The sequence below is a fragment of the Lissotriton vulgaris genome, chromosome 2_1, assembly GCF_964263255.1.
Source record: "Lissotriton vulgaris chromosome 2_1, aLisVul1.2, whole genome shotgun sequence".
In the NCBI taxonomy this organism is placed as follows: Eukaryota; Metazoa; Chordata; class Amphibia; order Caudata; family Salamandridae; genus Lissotriton; species Lissotriton vulgaris.
In genome coordinates, this window is record NC_141687.1 from 1,828,060,978 (window position 1) to 1,828,082,854 (window position 21,877).

Genomic DNA, 21,877 nt, shown 5'->3' on the forward strand with positions numbered 1-21,877 from the left:
TTGAAAAAAGGAAGAGCTCAATGCCAGGGTCCTGTTAGCAGGAGCCGGAAAAAAGAACTGAAAGTAAAAGGGACCTGCTGTGCATTTTGGGATACTGGGAGAAAGTTCTGGAAAGTTCTCTTAAAGGCACAGTATCCTATTTAAGCCACATAATGGCAGCCTATGGGGCTTGTCTGTCCATGCCTTCCTCTCTATCATTCCAGAGTCTTTCACTGGTAGAGGCAAGTCTCTCTATGGTAGAGGCAAGTTTCTCTATGGTAGAAACTGGGCAGGCTGTGTTGTGTGTGTGGTGTTTGGTGGAATTTCTAGTTGAAGTACTGGACAGTGTAGCCTGTGGATATAGGCTGCATTATTTGTCTTTAAATTCTCTCTTAAGTGTCTTTGCAGTTTCTGCATGATTTGACAACTTAAGAGATTATTTTTGATTGCCGGGGTCCACGTACATTGGCGGGACTATTCACTAGATTATGACTATACACAGAGATCCCCTACTACAGAACGTGATTGTCACTGCCCTAAGACAGGATGGCTGTGAGCAGCTAACAGGGCATCAAAGTGATTTTGAAGTTGTTTCCAGAGGGTCGGGGATTGGGATAAGTGAGAAAGTGTATTATGGCCCTCATTATATTAAGTGGGGTGGACGTCATCGAGCAAAGTCATCATTATTCTGTATCTGGTCGTTAATTAAAACTTTAGTTCTGTCCTGGGTAGCCGTGGCACTTAACAATCAGACTTCACTCAAAGGAAAACAAGTTTAAAGCATTTAACAGTACCAAAACAGTTAAGAAGAAAACACAACACACTAAAAATTCCACTCCAATTTATAAAAATAGTATATATTTTTATCTTTAGACACCAAGGTGACAAAAATCTGATGGAGGGAACCAGAGATATGATTTTTAGAAGTTTTAGTGTTTTCTAGCACCAGAAAGATCCAAGTGCCAACTAGAGGTATCTGGCCACGCGAGACTAACTCAAAGTCAAAAGCTAATGTAGACTGCGATGGAGGTCTGGTCAGCTAAAAGGACCGGGTTTGTCCCAGTAAAAAGTTTACCTTAGGACTTCTTTTCAGGAGTAATTTTCTTGTTGGCAGGGTTGTGAGAAGTTGGCCTGATATGTGATGTCCACTATTCTAGTGGGCACCCTGTATCAGTCCAAACACCCTTATGGTGATGGTTGTAAAGATAACCTTATAGACCAGATATCCTAGTGATAGCATGGACAAAGCAGTCTTAGGCTAAAACTTCAGAGAGCATGTGAAGCCAGCTGTTTTACCATATGTAACCCCTTTAATACCAAATGAAAGGACACCACACAGGTTATATATAAAATATATATGTATTTATTACTAACACAACCCCTCTGAACTCTTTATGAGGTCAGAGGCACAAGCACATAACAAGTTACTTAATTATCATACAATAAGTTGCACAAAATACAGTCGAGCCCTAGGAGTGGCAAACCATATACTAAAATAATGGTATAAGAACCACGTCATGAACAGGGAGTAGGCCTAGCGCATCACTGGGGCTACACTGAACTATCAAAGGTTAGGAAGCAGGAGGCCCACGGGAAGCGTGTGCAGTGTCTTAAAACACATGCGGGTTCTCATAGGAATACAATGGGAACGTAAGAGTCAGAAACTAGCTTATTTAGGGCACTTCCGGATGGACTAGTAGAAAGCTACTGAAAACTAGGACACTTGGATAGTCAATACCCACAGGAGCACCGGAGTACTCGCGTTACCTCACCCACAGGAGCCGGGTGTATAGGCGTCAAATTGTGTTGGGTTTCGTCGCTAAATCCTATGGAGACCTGTAAAACGATGCTGCAGGAGAGAAGTGTCTGGTTGGATCCAAGGGTGGATCGAGGATGAAGAGTACCTGAAAGCAGAGGGGACAGAGTCTGGGTCACTAGCCAGTGAACAGGAAGGAACCAGGCGATGTCGTGAAGCAATCAGGTGATGTCGAGAAGCTTGTCTCTGCAGCCACGAGGTCCAGGAGGCGTCGACGACGACCAGGCGCTGGAATTGAGCTTTCCCACGATGGATGTAGATGTCGGGACCTGGATTGGACCCAACGAGCCTTGGCAAATGCAACCCACACAGGAATCGAATATTCGCTTTGAGGCAGACCTGCAAGGTCAGGGGGGGGGGGCTCCTCCTCTTCAGGGGAGCAGGAGCAAGCCTGGAGCAACCAGGCAAGCGGTGTAGATTCAAAGGTTCGCCTTCACAGAGGCCACTAGCCAACGGGCAAGTGACCGGAAAGGCGCGTCGAGCTCAAAAGCAGCAGCAGGACCCGAGCGGCACTCGTGGAGGGCTGTGCGTCGGTGCAAATGTGGATCGGGGCTGGGGCTTCTCAATCCCCAATGCACAACTTTGAGGGTGCCTCGGAAGCTGCACGATTAGCAATAAGCAGGTTTTTCAAGATGTCTGGTCCCACATCTCTCGTCGCCTCCAGGGGTCTCAGCTCTGCTGTAGATGTGGGTCGGGGTCAGAGAAGTCTGGAAGTCCAGTTCCTGTCTGGCTCTGTGCTTGGGCTCCGGCGGGAGCGTCGACAAAGCAAACCGGCAAATCACTGGTGGTGCCAGTTTGCACAGGGTGGTCACTCCTTGACCACAAGGGAGATTCTTCAGTCTTCTAGTTGCAGTAGAATGTCGAAGGTCCAGAGTTTCGTTTCAAGTTTCAGTTCAAGATAATCTAAAGCCTCTAGACTCAGCTCCTATCTATATACTGATTAAAGGGGCTGGATTACCTGCTAGGTCTCTCCTATGGGTGGGACCAGAGAAGGGGGTGGTTACACCCCTTTCCCTTTGTCCAGTTTCGCGCCAGAGCTGGGGCTGGAGTGATCTAGCAACTGGTTTGAAACGGACTATGCATGGAGCACCTTGGGTGCCCCAGCAAGTCTCATTTCATTCAGCCCTCCCTACCTCAATACACTATGGCCTGTCTCTCCCAAGACAGGAAACCTATTGTTCAGGTCTCCCTCGCTGGAAGGACTCCCGGCAGCAGGAGGTCAGACTTGTGTCTGCATCCATTTTGTGATGCTGAGGCTCTGGTTAACTTTAACCGGGATTAACAGGAACATGTCTTCTCTCTCTAGAAGGGTGGAATCCTACCACCTCTGCCAGAACTGGGGGGGGGGGGGGAGTATTCCAAAGCGTATGACACCTTACACAACTTGTTTTGATAAAGCCAAACCAAAGTTAGCAATAACCGCGAGGATTATAATGCACTTAAGAGTATATGGTATGGCTATATCATAGAACAGCTATAAGGACATGGTTCCGAAAGCTGCAGATAAGCTCAGCTCATGCTAGAGCACCACCTCACATAATACCAAGCACTCTGCCTTCAGGATTGTTAAGGCCTTCATAGGAGTGACATATAGGTATATATGTGTCTATATATAATGGTAGGTATAGGGATACTATACCTAAGCAAGGAGTGATTAAACGACCTTGCCCCAGCTGAGTAAACAGCCAGTTGTGTCAGTTTGGATGGCCAGCCAGGGGTGGCATAATACATGCTGCAGCCCCTGGTAGGCCTTGGATGCACCTATGCCCTGGGTACCTATGGTACACTATACAGGGGCTCATAAGGTGACCCAATATCTAATTGGAGATGTACCTAAAGTACATAAAGTCCATTTCACAGAGAGAGCAGGTAGCCCGGGCCCTGATTAGCAGGATCCCAGGCCAACTAAGTCGAAAACCAGCTAAACACTAGGCAAAAAGTTGGGGGTAACCATAGTCAGGTATCCACCTTCCTACACAACCCCCCCCCCCCACCCCTCCAACGAAAGGAGATAAGGCTATCCTTGACCAGGTAAGCCTATATTGCCTAAGTGGCCATATAAGGAAGTACCAATTTTGGAAAAGGTGATGGACAGAGTTTCTGAATGATGCAGAATACTCATACCCAGTCAAGAGATCAGGGCTTGATCCATCACCGTTTTTTAGCTCACTGCACCATCCCAGCTCAGAACCTGGCTATATGCAAATTAGTCTGTTCCTGTCCCAGTGCATGAAGGGAACAGGGCAAACCAAACTACCAAGCCAATTCTTATACTGGGAAGGAGACAAGCTTCCGGGGACCGGTTTCTGGCATTTCAGCCGTCGTCGGCCCGGCTTGCTTGAATCCTGATGGTGCAATGAGCTAGGGACTCACGTCTGAGTATACCCTCCCACACTTAGTGTGGATAAAATCAATTTTGGAAAAGGTGATGGACAGAGTTTCTGAATGATGCAGAATACTCCTACCCAGTCAAGAGATCAGGGCTTGATCCATCTCGTTTTTTAGCTCACTGCACCATCCCAGCTCAGAACCTGGCTATATGCAAATTAGTCTGTTCCTGTCCCAGTGCATGAAGGGAAATATATAAGGAAGTACCTGCACTAGAATGGTTACCCCCTGTCTCATGGTCCACTAAGCAATCCCTTACCTTAAGGGCATCATAGGGTCTCCACCATAGGGAATCTCTACCTGTGGTGTGTTTTGGCAAAGTAAAAGGCTGGTGTTGAGATGGAGTACTGAAGTGAGGCTCCTCTAATGTAGGGCTCAGCTTCCTCCAATCACTTTCCACCATGTAGGCCTTTCTTTACTTGACTGAGTTGCACTGTGCTCTCAGGGTCAACCTCTTGCTACCTACGGCTGGAGGCTGGGTCCCTTTTGTTGGCTTACTAGAGGAACAGGTGAGGTTTGGGGCCCTTAGGTCCCAGGGTTGGCTCTGCCCAACAGAGTCCATCTGGGGAAGGTGCCTAACTAAGTGTAAGGGAGATCCCTCAGGAGTTTTTGGAATTTTCACCTGGCTAGGGCTGCTAGCTTTGGTGCCTCTAATCTACTGATGGGGGTGTTCCTGTGGACAGGGGGCCCTTTAGGGCCCACTGGCCTCCCCGACCTCTACAGCCCGGGGCTACTGAGGCAGGGTAGAGAGGGGCAGGTTACCTGCTCCAGACTGGGTCCCACCATGGAAGGGTCCACTAGCATCAGAGGCTCTGCCAGGCTAGGCCTGACTACCTCTGGGGCAGTTTCTTCCCAAGGGGTAGGGTCAGTTCCCTGAGGAGGCAGACTCTCACCTAATGTCTGGTGGGAGGAAGACTTTTCTCCCTCCCCAATGCTCTCTGTCTGAGTGGATTGATCCATAGTTTCAGGCTTCACAACACTGAAATCTGTTTAAGTTTGGGCTGTGGCCATCACAACCCGTCCAACCTTTTCAGGAAGGAACCCAGTTTGTGTGTGGGCTGTGACCATCACAGCCCTGCCAACCTTTTCAGGAAAGTCTGCTTGAGCTTGGGCTGTGACCATCACAGCCCTTCCAACCTCTTTAGGAAGGAATTCTGCTTGAGCTGGGGCTGTGGCCATCACAGCCCCACTAACCTTTTCTGGAAGGCCTACCATTTTGGAATGGGGTTCTTGTTCTACCTTAGCCCAGGCTGAGACCTCTAGATCATTTCCCAGTAGACAATCTACAGGCAAGTTTGTAGACACTGCCACTCTCTTGGGGCCAGTGACACCTCCCCATCTGAGATGTACTACTCCCATGGGATGATCTGTCTGCACTCCATCAATGTTGATCGCCTGATAGGTGACCCCAGGTAAAAGTTGTCCTGAGGGGACTAGACTGTTAGTCACCACAGTGATGCTAGCCCCTGTGTCTATGTAGGCTTCAAATTTGTGGCCATTGATGAGGGGCTCCTGCCTGTACTTGCCCAAAGTGTTGGGACAAGCAGTGAAGTTGGCAAACCTGTGCCATTTTCACAGACAAGAGTAGCTACGGTAGGGGACCTGATTAGACCAGAGTCCACCTGAGTTCCCCAAGTAAACCCAGCCAAATTCTTGGGGGCACTCCCACCACCTGGAGGGATTACTACTGGTAGTAACAGGAGGTGTTGGAGTGTTGCTTGGAGGAACATTTTCCTTGTTGCTGGCCCTGGGGCAACTGCGGTCAGTTTTCCAATGGCCAGGCTGTCTACAGACATGGCAATAAGGTTTCTTAACTGTAGAGGAATGATTTTGGGACCCACCCCCTCAGAGGATGTTTGGGGCCCTGTAGTGGATTTGCCTTTAGATTTATCCCCACCTTTCTCTTGAGGCTTGGTAAAATCTTTCTTCTGGTCACCACCCTGATTTTTAGGCCTAATCCTGGTTCTGACCCATTTGTCTACCCTCTTACCCAATACCCAATTCTTGTGGAGAGGTCAGATCAGAGTCCACCAGGTGCTGGTGTAGAAGCTGGTTTTGACAATTACTAAGGATCTGCTCCCTCATAATCAAATTATACAATCCTGAATATTCCTGTACTTTGCTTCCCAATAACCAGCCCTCCAGAGCCTTAGTAGCACAATCTACAAAATCAGTCCAGTCCTGAGTCTGTGCCTTCTGGGTATCCCTGAACAACAACCTATATTGCTCAGTGGTTAAGCCAAACCCATCAATCAGAGAACTCTTGAGGACTTTGTAGTTATTAGCATCATTACTGCGAGGAGCTTATCTCTACCTTTTTCTGAAAAGGAGAGTCATAAGATTGCTGCCCACTGACTTTGGGGTCCCTGCTGTACTTTGCAAGCCCTCTCCACAAAGCAGTTATCCATTTGTGGATACCATCCCCATCTTTGTAGGGAGGGACAATCTTACTTAGGTTTCTATTCTCATAGGACCCATCTCTATCCTTAGGGATATTGCTGCCACCAGTGGGTTCTAACCCACTTAAGGAGTAGTTTCTGTCCTGTAACTCCAGCTCTGTAGTAGGGGTATCTCTGTTATAGTCATAATCTAGTGAATCGTCCCGCCCAGGTGTGTGGACCCCGGAGCAATAAAAATAATCTCTTAAGGTGTCGAAAAATGCAGCACTGCACAGACACTTAAGAGAGAATTAAAGACAGATAATGCAGCCTATAAAACCAGGCTACACTGTCCAGTACTTCAACTAGAAATTCCACCAAAAATCCACAAACAGCAAAGTCTGTCCAGATTTCCCTTGCCTCAGCAGCAAAACCCCTCTGGAATGATAGAGAGGAAGACCTGGACAGACAAGCCCCATAGGCTGCCATTATGTGGCTCAGAACAGGATACTGTGCCTTTAAGAGAACTTTCCAGAACTTCACAGTATTCCAGAATGCACTGCAGGTCCCTTTTACTTTCAGTTCTTTTTGAAGGCATAACACGCCAGACCTGTAGCATTCCTTACATGAATATCTCTCTCCACCGGGGAGGAGGGAGGGTGCTTAGGAGTATAACAGAGATACCCCTACTACAGAACTGGAGTTACAGGACAGAAACTACTCCTTCTGTAGTAGCGGATCTCTGTGTATAGTCATAATCTAGTGAATAGAATGGCAAGCCCATCCCCACACCAAAGCGGCGGTGGAGAACGAGAATAAATACCACTATTGTGCGAACAGATTCCGCAGCGAAGCCTGCCCAACCTGAGCGTCTGCCCTGGCATCAGTGTCCAGGCAGTAATGTTTAGCAAAGGTATGGACCGACTTCCAAGTGACCGCCTTGCAGATTTCTGCAATTGGAACATTACGGAGCAAAGCCGTCGTGGCAGCTTTGCCCCTGGTGGAATGAGCCTTAGGTTTACCCCCGAAGGTCTTATTAGCCTTTTGATAACACAGCTGTATGCAGGACACAATCCACCTAGAGATGGACTGTTTAGAGGGAGCAAGACCCGTCCTGACTGATCCATAATTGATAAACAATTGGTCTGACCTACGAATATCTTTGGTCTTATCCATATAAAATTTCAACACCCTCCTAACATCCAGGGAATGTAAAGACCTCTCCGCTGGAGATGAAGGATTCTGAAAAAACGTAGGCAAAGTTATGGTCTGGTTGACATGAAAATCAGAAATAACTTTGGGAAGAAATTTAGGGTGAGTACGCATAACAAACCTAACAGCATGAAATACAGTATAAGGCTCTTGGCAACACAACGCCTGAATTTCACTCACCCTGCGGGCTGATCTAATGGCCACAAGGAACGCCGCCTTCCAGGACAGGTGCTGCAACGAAGCCTTATGAATAGGTTCAAAAGGCTCCTTCATCAATCTGGACAGCACCACATTCAATTCCCATGAAGGCGAAGGAAGCCCGACAGGAGGGAATACTTTCTTCAAGCCTTCCAAAAAATCCTTGATCACAGGGATCTGGAAGAAGGAAGTCTGTGAAGGGCATTTCCTGTAGGCAGTCAATGCAGCGAGATGAACCTTAATGGAATGAACATTAAGGCCAGACTGCGCCAAATGTAGAAGGTAAGGAAGGATGACGTCTTCCTTGCACGTCGTCGGGTCATAGTTCTTGGACTTGCACCAGATACAGAACCTCTTCCACTTGTAAGCATAGGAAGTCCGAGTGGAAGGTCGCTTAGCCTCCTTCAGTATGTCCATGCAATCTTCGGGTAGATTCAAATGGCCATATTGCACTCTCTCAGGAGACATGCCGCCAAACTCAAAGACGAGAGGTTGGGGTGCAACATCTGCCCCTCGAACTTCGTGAGAAGGTCCGGCCTGCACGGCAGCCGTATGTGCGGAAGGAGAGACCGGTGAAGCAGGTCCGTGAACCACCACTGCCTGGGCCATTCCGGGGGATCATTCACGCCCTGGACTGAGACAGCTTGATGAGCACCGCCGGAATCAGGGGAATGGGTGGAAAAGCGTATAGAAAGCTGTTCGACCAGTTGATCCATAGCGCATTCCCCAGCATCCCCTGCTGGTAGTACCTGGAGGCGAAGTCTCGGCATTTGCTGTTTTCGGCGGTGGCGAACAGATCTATGTCTGGAGTCCCCCACCTTGCTAAGACTTCTCCTAGTACTCCGTCGTTTATGACCCATTCGTGGTTTTCCTGAATCAGTCGCCTCCGTGCGTCCGCTTGAACATTCTGCACACCTGGCAGATGGGTACCCGTTATCGTCAGTCCTCTGGCCAGAAGCCAGTGCCAGATCGCCTGCGCCTCCTCGACAGAGTGCGTGATCTTGAGCCCCCCTGCTTGTTGAGGTAATACATCGTGGTCGTATTGTCTGTCTGTACAAGCAGAGAGTTGGTCTGGAAGGACGGATGAAAGGCCTTCAGTGCCAAGTGAACAGCTCTGAGTTCCAGGAAGATTGATGCGATACGTAGACTCCATCGGGGACCACGTTCTTTGAATCTTTAAGTCTCCGGAGTGCATCCCCCAGCCGTGGAGAGAAGCATCCGTCACGATAGTCTGAGTGGGAATGTCCTTGTGGAAGGGTACCCCTCTGAGGAGATTCTCCGCTGAACCCCACCACTTCAGAGATTGAAGAGCATGCAGAGACAGTCGTATCTTGTCGTCCCAAGACCCTTTCCTCTGATCACACTGATCCTCCAAGCACTCCTGCAACGGTCTCATGTGCAGTCGTGCGTGTGGCGTTAGGAAGATACAAGAGGCCATCGATCACAGTAGAGAAGACACCATCCTCACTGTTGTAGATAGAGCGGTCATAAGAGCCTGAGCCTTCCGAAGGAGTGATAATAGTCGTTCCTCCGAAGGAGACACGCTTGCTGACAGCGTATTGATGGAGGCTCCCAAGTACTGAATGCACTGGACCGGAGTCGAGACAGACTTGGACATGTTGATGTGCAACCCCAGCTTGTTCAAGAGAACGCACGTCTTCTGGAAGTGCGCTTGAGCTTCCGAGAAGGAGAAGGCCTTGATCAACTAATCGTCCAGGTACGGGTAGACAAACACCTTGTTCTTCCTTAGGTGTGCTGCTACCACTGCCATGCACTTCGAGAATGTTCTTGGAGCAGACTTTAGTCTGAATGGCAGTACTGTGTACTGATAAAGATTGGCGCCGACTTGGAATCGCAGGAACATCCTGTGTTTGTGTGCAATGGGCACAAGGAAGTACGCATCTTGTAGGTCTATAGCACATAGCCAGTCTCCCTGTTGCAACCGAGGATAAATCTGATACAACAGCATGCAAAACTTCTCTCTGCGAATCCACTTGTTTTCCTGTCGCAAATCCAGAATGGGCCTGAACTCGTTCTTGTCCTTCTTGCGAACCAGGAAGAACCGGGAGTACAGACCTCTTCCTCTTTGAGACAGAGGTAAGTCTTCTATCGCCCTTTTCTTAACAGGATATCGGCCTCCACCTGGAGCTCGAGCAGCTGGAACTGCAAGCTGACCGGAGGAATTGATGGAGGCGGGCTGGTGAACCGAAGACTGTATCCATTGCAAACAATATTCAGCACCCACTTGTCTTGAGTAATTTTTCTCCACTCTGCCAGAAAAAATTGAACCCTTCCCCCACCGGAGTGGGTAACGGATGCAGGGGAAGTAAGCGCTCAGGGCCTAGACCCGGCCGGGCCTTTGGTCGCTGCTGCCAACTGTTGGCCGCCTCTGCCTTTCTGGCGCTTCTGGAAAGGTCTTCAGAACTGCTGCTGATGTTGCTGCCCGAAGTCTGGCCACGCCCTCTGCCCTGTCCACCGAACCGTCTCTGGAACGGGCGGTAAGATTTCTTAGTATCCTTGGGCTTTTCCAGACCCACAGCCATGAGCATTTCGGCCTCTGACTTCATGCGGGCCATTTCGTCATCTGCATGTTTTTCAAACAGGGTTTCGCCCGAGAATGGTAAATTGGCAACCCTTTGTTGTGCGTCAGGCTTCAGCGACGTGCGGCGGAGCCAGGCGCGTCGAGACGCTGATCTCTTTCTTCTCGATGTCGAGCGTCGCCTCCACGACTCCGGCGTCGAACGCCGCCTCCGCGACGTCGAACGCTTCTTCCTCGACGCTGAACGCCGCCTCCGCGACGTCAAACGTTCAGTCCGACAACGAGCGTCGACTCCTTCTCGACACCGACCGCTTTCTTGAGGTCCTCGATGTCTAGGATCCCCTCGACGGCGACCGTCTTCTCGGCGGCATCGCCTCGACGGCGAGTGCCGACACCTGCTGCTCTTTCTTCAACGTCAATGGCTCGACGCGGATGACTAAGAGTCCGTCGGCGGCGATCTGAACGGCGGCCTACTCAGGCCCTTAGACGTCGATCCTTCACGCCGTCTCGAACCGGAGCCCCAGGGAGATGGGGAACACACCATCATCCCTTTTGGAGCCTTCCCAGCCTGCCCAGACCCACCTGCAGCCTGCAGTCGTCTCTCCTCTAGGCCTTGCAGCCTGCTCTTCAGCCTTTCCCTCAGGGTCCTTGCTGTAAATTTCTGGCAGATGTCACATTCTTCAGGGGCATGTGCAGCAGAGAGACAGAGGATGCAGACGTCGTGTGGATCCGACTTGGAATTCTTCCTTCCACATTCTGGGCACTTGTCGAAGAGAGCAGGCATTTTAGAGCCCTAAAAAGCCTGAACAAATACACAGAAGTGAAGAAAAACACCAAGCAGACAAACACTTTTAAACACCAAAAGTGCACAAAAATCCAATAAACCCTTGAAAAGGGAGAGCTCAATGCTCCAGGGTCCTGCTAGCAGGAGCCGGAAAAAAGAACTGAAAGTAAAAGGGACCTGCAGTGCATTCTGGGATACTGTGAAGTTCTGGAAAGTTCTCTTAAAGGCACAGTATCCTGTTCTGAGCCACATAATGGCAGCCTATGGGGCTTGTCTGTCCAGGTCTTCCTCTCTATCATTCCAGAGGGGTTTTGCTGCTGAGGCAAGGGAAATCTAGACAAACTTTGCTGTTTGTGGATTTTTGGTGGAATTTCTAGTTGAAGTACTGGACAGTGTAGCCTGGTTTTATAGGCTGCATTATCTGTCGTTAGTTCTCTCTTATGTGTCTGTGCAGTGCTGCATTTTTCGACACCTTAAGAGATTATTTTTCATTGCTCCGGGGTCCACGCACATGGGCAGGACTATTCACTAGATTAGGACTATACACAGAGATCCCCTACTACAGAACTTCTGCTCTCTAGCAAAAGCAAGTCTCTCTTTGGCGAGGGCAAGTTCTTGCATCTCAATCCTCAGATTGACTTCTCTTAGTCTGGCCTGATGTCTCTGCTCAGGAGAAGTCATCCTCCTGAGAGCTTCTGACCCTATTGAGATTCTAGAGTGTTGAGAGTCCCTGGACAGGGATCTCCTCCTCCTGTTCTCACAGTTAAGCCTGCTTGGTGGTCTGTATGGGGCTGCGCCCCCTCCAGCCCCATGTAGACTTAGGTTGGCCTGGCTAAGTATTCCCACTTGGACCAGGTCATGATTGTCATCATCATCAACCTCATCTAGATTGTGATCAGGGGAATCCTCTGTTGAGGGCTGTCCCTCGCCTGCATTAACTGATAGGCCTGTATTAGAGGCCTTCTGAGCATCATGTTCTTCCAGGAGCTCAATCAGGTGCAGGAACCCAGTTTTAACCTCCTAGATGTGCACACGTGCCTTAAATCATGGATGGTTAAGGTATCATATCTGGAGGCTAGCCTTTGAGGGCTTACCCACAACACAAGGAGGGAGGTACCCTAGGAACCAATAAGGGACCGGGTTGACAAGTATGGAAAAACAAGCAAAACGTCCCTAGATGTTGGGGGTATACCCTAAGGCGTAAGATGACCCAGCCAAGTGGACTTGGGGGATATCTACGCTTTCAGAGAACAAAATTATATTTCTTAAATCAACATACAGTAACTCAATAGAGGCCAACAGTCAGTGTAGAAACCCTGTATACAATTCACCACATTAGTTAAGAGACTATAATCTTCACCAGTGTTAAAAATCAACAGTTTATTAAAAACAATACAATTTTGCTTTACATTAAGAAAAATTTATACAATCAAATACACATTTTTTTAAAAACCAAAAGTCGACGCGGCGTTTCGGTGTCTTGTATTGATGGTAACACCTTCTTCAGGACGGGGTTTTTTTAAAAAAAATCTCTAAAAAAGTAAGATTACAGAAACATAGTCAACAGGGGCCTATTATACACTGACGTTAGCTATACTCTAGATGTCACATTTACATACCATGTACATTCAATTTAGACATTAGTGATCTCTACATTCAACCTTATATGTGGAGAAAGACAGAAACTCTTTTATATACATTTCTCACAGTTATGAATACTAGGCTAGATATCGACATTCCTCGGGTCTTTTTTACTTAAACATTTATCACAGACCACCTGATCGAGACAGGGATTATAGGGTACAACAAAGAGTTTCAAGGGGACCGTATAGATAATCCTGTTTGTGCTAAGGTTGTCCTCAATCCTAGAAAACATTGAGTCTTGTGTAGAAACAACCAAGATTAAGTAACATCTCTGTGAATTTAGGATAAATGTGAATATCTGTGATAAATGTTTATCTAAGTAAAAAAGACCCGAGGAATGTCGATATCTAGCCTAGTATTCATAACTGTGAGAAATGTATATAAAAGAGTTTCTGTCTTTCTCCACATATAAGGTTGAATGTAGAGATCACTAATGTCTAAATTGAATGTACATGGTATGTAAATGTGACATCTAGAGTATAGCTAACGTCAGTGTATAATAGGCCCCTGTTGACTATGTTTCTGTAATCTTACTTTTTTAGAGATTTTTTTTTTTTAAAAACCCGCCCTGAAGAAGGTGTTACCATCGATACAAGACACCAAAACGCCGCGTCGACTTTTGGTTTTTAAAAAAATGTGTATTTGATTGTATAAATTTTTCTTAATGTAAAGCAAAATTGTATTGTTTTTAATAAACTGTTGATTTTTAACACTGGTGAAGATTATAGTCTCTTAACTAATGTGGTGAATTGTATACAGGGTTTCTACACTGACTGTTGGCCTCTATTGAGTTACTGTATGTTGATTTAAGAAATATAATTTTGTTCTCTGAAAGCGTAGATATCCCCCAAGTCCACTTGGCTGGGTCATCTTACGCCTTAGGGTATACCCCCAACATTTGAGGGCCTACCTCCACTGGGAGAGATCCACTTGGTTCTGCTCTCAGAGACATGATCTAGTGAGGTGTGGTGTGTGCACCTACCTACACTAAGTATCTACTAAACCTCTCTAGGAGTTGTAGTCAGGGTGTGCTAGGCCCTTTGCTCTAGTTCAAGTTCCAGAATTTGTATAGCGCACTACTCACCCAGAGGGTCTCAAGGCGCTTGAGGGAGGGGGGTGCTTTACTTATCGAATATACACGTTTTTAGTTGTTTTCTGAAGGAGAGGTGATTCTGTGTAAGGCAAAGGTGGGTGGGGAGAGAATTCCAGGTTTTGGCCGCTAGGTAGGAGAAGGATCTTCCCCCCATGGTGGATCTATGGATGCGCCGGATTGTGGAGAGGGCTTGATTGGACGATCGTAGTTGGCGGGAGGGGGTGTAGAAGGATAGTTGCGTGTTGAGGCATTCGGGTCCTAAGTCGTAGAGGGCTTTGTGTGCGTGGGTGAGGAGACGGAACGTTATTCTCTTGTTGACAGGAAGCCAATGGAGGTCTTTCAGGTGGCCGGAAATGTGAGCTTGCCGAGGGATGTCCAAAATGAGTCTGGCTGGATGTGTTGGAGTTTTTTCTGTAGTTTGGCTGTGGTTCCGGCGTAAAGGGTGTTACCGTAATCCAGTCGGCTGGTGACCAGTGCGTGAGTGACCGTCTTTCTTGTTTAAATGGGAATCCAACAGAAGATTATTTTGAGCATGCGTTGCATGTTGAAGCATGATGATGAGACATCGTTGGCTTGTCTGATCACCGAGAGGGAGGAGTTCAGGATGAATCCCGTGATCCGTAGGTATGGGTGCGGTTCCCAGGGCCGGTGGCCACCATGAGTTGCATGCAAAACTTCTCTCTGCGAATCTACTTGTTTTCCTGTCGCAAATCCAGAATGGGCCTGAACTTGTTCTTGTCCTTCTTGCGAACCAGGAATAACCGGGAGTACAGGCCTCTTCCTCTCTGGGACAGAGGCACGTCTTCTATTGCCCTCTTCCTTAACAGGATATCGGCTTCCGCCTGGAGCTCGCGCAGCTGAAACTGCGAGCTGACCGGAGGAATCGCCGGAGGCGGGCTCGTGAACCGAAGACTGTATCCATTTCAAACAATATTCAGCACCCACTTGTAATGAGTAATTTTTCTCCACTCTGCCAGAAAAAATTGAATGCTTCCCCCTACCGGAGTGGGTAACAGATCCGGGGGAAGTAGGTTCCTAGGGCCTAGACCCAGCCTGGCCCTTGGGCGCCGGAGCCGACTGCTGGCCTCCTCTGCCTTTCTGGCGCTTCTGGAATGGCTTACGGAACTGTTGTTGTTGTTGCGACTGTCCCGAAGCTTGGCCACGTCCTCTGCCTTGCCCACCGAACCGCCGTTGGAATGGGCGGTACGACTTCTTCGTGTCTTTAGGCTTCTCCAGGCCCACAGCCGTGAGCGTTTCGGCCTCCGCCTTCATGCGGGTTATCTCGTCATCCGCATGCTTCCCGAAGAGGGTCTCGCCAGAGAATGGCAGGTTGGCTACCTGCTGCTGTGCGTCCGGTTTCAGGGACGTAAGACGGAGCCAGGCGTGACGTCGTTGGTTAACTCCATGGCAAAACCCATGAGCCGCCAACAGGGAAGAGTCCGCTGCAGCGCTGATAATCTGGTTCGCCACCAGCATCCCTTCATTCAGCACTTCCTGGAAGTCCTTGCGCTTCTCGCGAGGTAAGTGCTCCGCAAACTGCTGGAGGGAGTCCCAGAGGGCGCGGTCGTAGCGTCCCAACAGCGCCGTGGCACTATCAGCCTTCATAGAGGTCGCCGATGTTCCACATACTTTCCTCCCTGTTGAATCCATCCATCTGGACTCCTTATCCGGGGGAACCGTGGATGACGGTGTGGTGGCATGTTGTTTGCGGGCCGCCGTCACAATCACAGAGTCCGGAGGGGGTTCCACCCTCAGAAAGGCCGGGTCCGAATCGGGAGCTCGGTACTTTTTCAGCAATCTTGATGGAGCCGCCTTCGTCACCGCAGGGGTGAGAAAAAGGGCCATAGCCTGTTCCTCCAGGCCCGGCACCAGAGGCAGGAGTGGACGAGACAGGTGTTTCTGATGCAATGTCTCAAAAATGACTGAAGTCTTAGGTGTAGGCACCGTCAAGGATATGCCCAACTTCGCAGCGGCCCTTAAAAGGACATCATGGAACGCCACCAGGTCATCAATCGGGGACACCCTCGTGTCAGGTGACCCCGACAAGGTCGTAGAATAGTCCCTCGTACCAGAGGACCTTGTGTGAGAGCGAGAGTCGTGCCTCCTACGGCGGCGCCTCGACCGCGTGGACGATCTGTGTCGCGATCTCTCCCTCCTCCCAGAGTGAGAACGAGACCTGCCAGCCCGTGGCCGCTCCACCGGTTTCCGTGGTGGGGTCTTCCTTGGCTCCTCTCGGGGTTTAGGTTTCGGCGTCCCCTTAGGAGGTGTAGGCAAAGGAGGCAACGACGTAGACCTCGGCGGAGGAACCACCAACCGAGGGGCCGGCCCATGCGGAGGAACCGGTGGCGGTGGGCCGCCTGGCGGAAGCGGAGGGTTGGTGGGAGGGTCCTTTTTAGGTACAGGCGGAGGTGGCGACCTAGGCAGAGATGTGTGTACACCTCTGAGTACACCGAGCCCGGTGACCCCTTAGGCAAAGGGGGCTGAGATCCAGCCCCTTCAGCAGGTGATCGCTTCCTCTTGCGTCCTCCACTAGAAGCAGTCTGACTTCTGGTGCCAGAATCCCTCTTGCGCCGTTTAGGAGAGGCGGAACGACTCCTAGATGCCGATCTCTTCCTTCTCGATGCTGAGCGTCGCTTTTCCGGCGTCGAACGTCGCCTCCGCGACTCCGGCGTCGAACGCCGCCTCCGCGACGTCGACCTCTTCCTCCGTGACGTCGTACACCACCTCCGCAACGTCGAACGTTCCGTCCTAGACGACGAGCGTCGATTCCTCCTTCTTGAGGCCCTCGACGTCGAGGAGGCCCTCGACGTAGAGGAGCCCCTCGACGTCGACCGGTGCTTAGATGCAATCGACGTCGACGGAGACCGGGACCGTTTGCTGGTCTTCCTGCCTCTGGGGAGTCCCCCAGAGGCCTCGGCAGAGGGAACCTTCCCAGCCTGCCCAGACCCACCTGCAGCCGTCTCTCCTCCAGGCCTGAAAGCCTAATCTTCAGCCTGTCCCTCAGAGTCCGAGCTGTAAACTGCTGGCAGATGACAGTCTTCAGGGACATGATCTTCAGGGAGACAGACGATGCAGACGTCGTGTGGATCACTCTTGGCCGTCTTCCTTCCACATGCTGGGCACTTATCAAAAAGACCAGGCATTTTAGAGCCCTAAAACGCCTGAACCAACACACAAAAGAGAAGGAGAACACCAAGAAAGTAAACTCAAACACTTTTAAAACACAAAAGTGCCAAACTATCCAATAAACCCTTGAAACAAGGGAGAGCTCAATGCCAGGGTCCTGTTAGCAGGAGCCGGAAAAAAGAACTGAAAGTAGAGGGACCTGCTATGCATTCTGGGATACTGGGAGAAAGTTCTGGAAAGCTCTCTTAAAGGCACAGTATCCAATTTAAGCCACATAATGGCAGCCTATGGGGCTTGTATGTCCATGCCTTCCTCTCTATCATTCCAGAGTCTTTTACTGGTGGAGGCAAGTTTCTCTATGGTAGAAACTGGGCAGGCTGTGTTGTGTGTGGTGTTTAGTGGAATTTCTAGTTGAAGTATTGGACAGTGTAGCCTGTGGATATAGGCTGCATGATTTGTCTTTAAATTCTCTCTTAAGTGTCTTTGCAGTTTCTGCATGATTTGACAACTTAAGAGATTATTTTTGATTGCCGGGGTCCACGCACATGGGCGGGACTATTCACTAGATTATGACTATACACAGAGATCCCCTACTACAGAAGGTATCTTCGGTGGTGATTGGGTTCCAGGCACAAAGGTTGTCGGAGTACGATTTTGGTTCGGAGGTGGGTGGGGTGGACTGGTTTTCGGCCTGGTTTTCGAAGCTGTTATGTATTTCGGCGATTTTGTTGTGGAAGAGGGCAGTGGCAGTGTCCCTACCGCTTTTACAGAAGCGCTACCGGCGTATTGGTGAATGCTACTTGTATGCTGTAATAGCGCGTGAGCTCTTTTAAAGTTTTTAAAAACACTTGGGCACTGTTGTGAGCCAGTGCGTGCACGCGACTTATGCACTGTTTGTTTTGGCGCAACTGCTGATTACTTTTACCGGACTAATCTGCACTTTGCTCGGCTGAGCTCTTGGAAGCAGACAGGCAGTTGCTGTAACCTAGCAACGAAGTGCTGGACTCGTCCCTCCCTCCCGCCTTGTTCTGACACCGGTGACTAGCACCGTTCGAGCAGAGGGCGTGGAGGGTCCGAGCCAGATACTTCCGGCAGATACCTGCAGCGCTCTAGTTGTTGGGACGCTGGGGGGGATATAAGGCAGATGTGTTGTAGGCAGCGCAGCGGACGAGCGCAGCGGGCGCGATGAAGGCGCGCCTAAGTTTAGCCCGTCTGCGCCCGTCCGCGGCCGACCGCGGCCCAGGGCCAGTCCCCCTGCCCCTCCTCTAGAGCATGTCAGCTGGAGTCGAGATGATCTGCTTCTCCTCCGTAGTGAGCAACTGGGACCTTGCTTACATAGCATAGAAGTGGAAAACACCGCGGGTTGCAGCTATTGCAGCTTCAACTTTCGTAAAGGGGATGCGGAAACTGGAGAGCAACATAACTTGGTATGTGGTTTGCTGAATGTACGTTCTTTACGCAAGCACAGCCTTGATATGCATGACCTCCTTAGTGGGAAGCAATGGGACCTGCTCTTCCTCACGGAAACATGGTTAGACCATGATTCCATGCCGGATATTGTTGAGGCTATTCCGGAGGGCTACTCCCTGCTGAGGTTAGATAGAGCACTAGGCAGAGGAGGTGGCATAGCCATAGTAGCTAAGTGAAGGACTGGGTTTTTCTAAGACCCAGCGGTGCCAGGGGACAACACCTGAAACCTTCGTGGGTAACCTGTTCCGGCGTACAAATGACAGAGACACGGGACACTTCCTTCAGCGTCAAAGATTCGAGGTTTATTTACTGCAGGGAACACAGAAGTCACGTGAAGTACACAGCATGTAGGTTCGCGGGATCTGATTCGAATTGCTACTGTGGGTCGCTCCTTTTATATACATTTCTCTCATAGGTTAGCATGGTACACAAAGGTTTACAACTTGGTTCCCATCATTATCCCCGAGAGGGGTCGCTTTGATGCATTCAGGGTCCGGAACATAAGTACGGAAACATTTGGTGGTTCCCAGCTGTAAAAACTCATCTTCACACCATTAGTACATTCCAATCAGCAGTAAACAGATCGAAGAAGGAACAAGGACAGGTGCAGAGGAAGACAGGACAGTGGGGAGATCGGAAAGGGTGTAAAAGGGGTGGTATCGGGAAACACGAGCTACAGGCATCAAAGGGACGCGCCTAATGAGATGCACGGCTAAGACAATAGACCGGCACGGCAAGATGAGCCTCGAACGAGGCCATCTGCCTTACAGTATCATCCCCCTCATCATAAAGACACTTTCAAAGGAAACGTGTCTTCCGCAAGAGTCTTGGGGATCCCAGGGTCGCGAAGCGGACAGCGTCCGTTCGCTGGCTACTTGAGGGCAAGAAACAAAATGGATGCCGTATCTAAGATGGAACCCGTGGGCTCGGATGAAGAAACCCACGAAACAAACGAACGGTTTAGGTTAGCACAGCGAAACTGCGCACACCCACTAAACTCGTCATTTGCGGTTCATAGATACCAGACTCGACCATATTCGTGCGAGTCGAAAAACACCACTTACAATTGTCATGGAACCTCAGACGCTCCTTTTGCCCTCATGTAGGCAAGCACTAGTCGGAATCATATTCGATATTCATCAGACCGTCTAGATGTTGCTGCAGCATAATTCTATCCAACTGAGCTGCTTTGGTAACAGGCGGCTGTCTTATACACGTTGTAGCACAGAGGCTACATAAGGCAGGACCACACTGCACACAAATGCAACACGTGAACAGAAACGCCGCAACAACTCCGATGATCATCAGAATTTTCCAACCCCAAGTCGACATCAGGCCCCAAAACCACCCAAGTAGCGTCCAATCTCCTACGTCCACGTGTATGGACTCAGAGATCTTATGCAACTTTGAGATGGCTTGATAGACAGTCGGAGCGTTATCTGGAATGAAAATACAGCAGCTCGAATGGATCACCTTACATACCCCACCTCGATCTGCTAGAACAACGTCTAAAACCATACGATTTTGTAACGTCATGAGCCTATCCGCCTGAAGTTCTGTGGTGATATTACCAAGGGCACTGGCAGTAATATTAGCTGTCGATTCCACCACTCGAGTCAGTTGTCTCAGGTTCCTACTATTAACCATAGGTCCCCAAAACGGAAGGAAACCCTTGAAAAAGTCTCCTGCCTCTTGACCGGCAGTGTCCTCTTCGCTAATCACGCCTCTTACAACTCTAGTCTTGTGATAATCTGCATCAACAGTGAACGTCGGAGGCAACAGATTTGCGATATAACATGAGCCCACAAAGTCAGAGGGCAACCATGTATACGCACGATCATGGCAGATGAAGTATGTACCCTCGGCAGCCAGAAACACAGGGGAGGAGAGCATCGGTAAGATGTAAGTCTCGGAGCAAGCACTCTCTCCAAGACTAGCTCTCGATCTTCGGCCACGACCCAGTAGACAGAAGTTACCAAGGTGGGGTACGATCCATATTGGAGATGAGCTTCTACGCTGTCTTTCATTCACGAGCGCACTATACTCCACCTTACTCAGGACCCTATAGGCTCGCACCTCCTCCTCTGGGATGAGCGACGGCTCATAGATATCTCTATCTAAATCATCGATCGCTACAGTCAAAGGCTTGTGGTACGAACCAGGGCCAAAGTGGGAAGGATGTGGCTCTCGATTGGGGTAGGAATCTAGTGCACTTCGAAACATTGCTTGGAATGCTCGAGCTGAACCCTGGGAACTATAAGGAAGGACCAGATATGGAATTCCCTTATCCGTGGTATGTGGCATTAACCCACACACCCAACAATTAGTAGTGTTAACCACTAGCTGGTGCTGATGAAGGAGCTGAATAAAGGAATTGTTTCTGAATTCCGCACGTCTAGCATGTTGGTGTTCGGGTAAGATATGGAAGGAATGAGGGGATACGGTAGAGGTAGGTTTAGGAACAGAAGTAGGAGTAGGTATGGGAGAAGGTAAGAAGTACGGTATCATGTAATACACCCCACCCGCCAATAATAAGGAAACAATTAAAAACAGAAGGAACACCTGAAACATAAAGCATTTGGTACGGGTAATTTGGTGCAGTTTGAATCTTTGCGCCTGAGCTTCTTCCAAGTCCATCAGCTTTGAGAACGCCATCCCCTAAAACCGTCCGCAACGTTTCTTGACGCACTTCGTTCTGTGTAGCAGTAGTCAATCCCTAGGAGTTCCTAGGAACCGACGGTCTTTGACCTAGCGTCAAGACCTACTAACCAGAAGGAAGTACACGCGCGGCCTTACGGTACACCTGGATGTAAGGTATTTTATATACAAGCATGTGCAAAAGTCTCTCAGCTGTGGAAGCAAAAACACATGTGGAAAAACTCAATATTTACAAAAAATCACAATTGCATGTGTGTTTAGACTGATCGTGGCAAAAGGGTAACGTAGATGTCAAAAGGATAGAAACAAAATTTTATTAGTCTTTGGTGCTGGATCTCAAAAAGTATCGTTTCTTTCCAGGACGTGTCTGTTCGTCGAACAAAGGATCCGATGAGGGGACAGAGTTCTGTTGATCAGTCAAATGTTCAGATCTTGAGTTTTGCGATGACAGATGTTCAACAATGTCTTTCTGCTGCACTGAGGATTCTCCAACAGGTTCGGCGTCACTAAAAGGTACAAAGGTCTGCAATTTTTCAGTTTCGGATGAAGCAATGCCTTTCCTCACCCACGAGTCCGCCGGCAAAGGTATAGG